Below are 2,929 nucleotides of genomic sequence, written 5' to 3'. Positions count from 1 at the left end.
TTTTACCAGACCACAATTTGAAGAACATTCTGGAGAATTTGATCGAAAGATTTGACCACTCAGATCTCCCAAAATGAATCCCGCCTAACATTTACGCAACATAATCGGGATGTCAGTTCGTGCATAAAATCGTGTACTGGCAGCATTTGTCCAGTTTTGGACGGATACAGAGAGACTTTTTGAGTCTACGCCACGTCGAGTTGCCGCTCTACGCTTGTAAGTAGGACGTTCAACATGATATCAGGAGGTATCGCTTGACTTTTTCCACCTCATTGTATTGTATAATGATAAGACAGTGATTTCGAAACAATGTTTTAAGATGTCTAGCACTTTCAGGGAGCCGGCCGAAGTGGCCGTGCGGTTAAAGGCGCTGCAGTCTGGAACCGCAAGACCACTACGGTCGCAGGTTCGAATCCTGCCTCGGGCATGGATGTTTGTGATGTCCTTAGGTTAGTTAGGTTTAACTAGTTCTAAGTTCTAGGGGACTAATGACCTCAGCAGTTGAGTCCCATAGTGCTCAGAGCCATTTGAACCAACTTTCAGGGATAGATGTGGACTCCTACGATAATTTGTTGGTTATGAACGGGAAACTAAAACTGAAGAAAGGAAGGGTACAAAGAGGTCAAAACTGAAATGACTTGTCCTGGATATGTTGAATCACAGAAGTTGTTGAGAGTTTCAGCTGGGGCATTAGGTAACTGAAACATGTCAAAGGAATACGCTAGAAGACGAGTTGAAAGCTTTGAGAGATGGTATAGTAAAGACAGAAGATGAAAATGAGGCAAAGAGACGAAGCCAGTAGAAATAGTTGTATAACGCTCTAGACATAGACTGAAATTGACGAAATCGGAAAATATATGAAAAAATCAACAGATAGATATCGAAAAAATCGACGTTGACTGAACGGGCAAGATGAGAAAGCAATAACGGTTATGGGAGAAATGCGAAACTGTAGAAGCACGCATGACTACGGAAAAGATAGATGCCTCCTACAGGATAATTAAAGCAACCTTCGGAGGAAAGAAAACAGCTGTGTAAACTTTAACAGTTCAGCTGGAAAACTTGTAATAAGCAGAAAAGAGAAGGCGGGAAGACGGAAGGATGTATTGAAGGGCAATGCAAAGGAAGTGTAGGGAACAACAGCAACATTTGATTACATGAAATGCCATTCCAACAGAAGATACATTGACTGTGACAGTAATTGCAACGGTATTTTCTCCCAAGAGCCTCAATAATTGTGAGGGAATGTCTACCCCAGGAACCTTGTTTTGACCTAAGTCTTTCAATACTCCGTAAAATTCTCGTCACACTTCCGTATCTTGTACTCATCTGCTTTCTGTTCCATTTCCGTGTCTGTCATGACGTACTGGATGTATTCGACGACAGTAGGAACAATGAAAATTAGCTGTAGATTAGGACGTTCGTAACAAAACTCACCACGACATAGGAGTTTCATTTGCTTTGTTTCTAACAATTTGAACTAATTTCATTTTATCTCACTAATGTTTTAAGTCAAAGCAGAGAGTATTGTCGATTAGTCTCAGTGAACCACACATGTGTTGTACTGAGGAGGTTGGAAAAAAGTTATCTGGTGCCGTCATTTAGAACTAATAAAACATACAATTGAAACAGCGTTAATTATTTACGAATAGGCAACGGCCTTGCCGTAGTGGATACACCGGTTCCCGTGAGATCACCGAAGTTAAGCGCTATCGGGCGTGGCCGGCACTTGGATGGGTGACATCCAGCGGCCATGCGCTGTTGCCATTTTTCGGGTTGCACTCAGCCTCGTGATGCCAATTGAGGGGCTACTCGACCGAATAGTAGCGGCTCCGGTCAAAGGAAACCATCATGTCGACTGGGAGAGCGGTGTGCTGACCACACGCCCCTCCTATTCACATCCTCAACTTAGGATGACACGGCGGTCGGGTGGTCCCGATGGGCAACTTGTGGCCTGAAGACGGAGTGCTAATTACTCACGAACCATGATGTGTTATTCAGCAAATAATTACTATGAACGATATGCGTAGCACCAACAGTGCTCTATGGCGACTGTTGCCAAACGACGTCTTTTGTTATATCTTTGACAATATGTAAAGCAGAAACATCAACTCCAAGAAATATTGTTATTGTCAAATAACAGCAAAAAATCCTTACATCGGAGAGGAAGGATGATTAGTTGGTTTTGATGAGGCGCTCGCACTACTGACTCCTTCCTGTTAACTGCCGATGTCCACAGCATTCACCACGGAAGCGGTTAAAAATTATGAAACTAACAAACTCTCTAAGAAACTGGGGTAAACACGGGAAAGATAGAAACATGGTGTCCTGAGCTCTCGTTGAACCGCTTCCGTTGTCATTACGGGCCACACTATCTATAGGTGATTATAAAAAAACCATTTTTCGAGAAACGCATTGTTTGCACCTTGATGGGCGCCGACTTTTGGGAACAGTATTGTCACTGTTTTTACGTGTTGTGTTCGGTATCCTAAATAATTATGGAACTTATCAGCGGATAGTGGTGGATACACAGCAGTCAACAGCCTTCGCAGACGTGTGCTGCAGCTTTCCATTGTCCTTCATTTATGTCTAGTTTTGTTGTGTACCAGTGCGGTAACGTTACTGACAGAATTACAACATTCACCAGGACAACCTTAACAAGGTGATTGCATACAGCAAAGCTGATGCAACACTGAATGCGGAAAGGTTTCACAACAAGAATTCTTTGCACCATACGATGTTCACAACAATAGAAAGAACACTAGCGGAAACTGGAAACTTGCAATGAGATACCTTACTTACCGTCCGGAACGTTTCCAAACTTGAAACATGTACTTAAACGTAACTGCGTTATCGTTCTTGTTACGTTTTACTGAAGGCGCAATAGTAATGGGTGGTATCGAGATTTTTACTGTACTTATCATAGACC

At 42.7% G+C, this 2,929-nt stretch overlaps 1 pseudogene; it reads left to right on the top strand.

Annotated features, from left to right (window-relative positions):
* Positions 1-1,651: 1,651 nt before the first annotated feature.
* Positions 1,652-1,767, top strand: LOC126417887 (5S ribosomal RNA; annotated as a pseudogene).
* The last annotated feature ends 1,162 nt before the right edge of the window (positions 1,768-2,929 follow it).

Source organism: Schistocerca serialis, chromosome 8 (genome assembly GCF_023864345.2).
Source record: "Schistocerca serialis cubense isolate TAMUIC-IGC-003099 chromosome 8, iqSchSeri2.2, whole genome shotgun sequence".
Classification (NCBI taxonomy): Eukaryota; Metazoa; Arthropoda; class Insecta; order Orthoptera; family Acrididae; genus Schistocerca; species Schistocerca serialis.
This window is presented reverse-complemented; position numbering and strand designations above follow the sequence as displayed.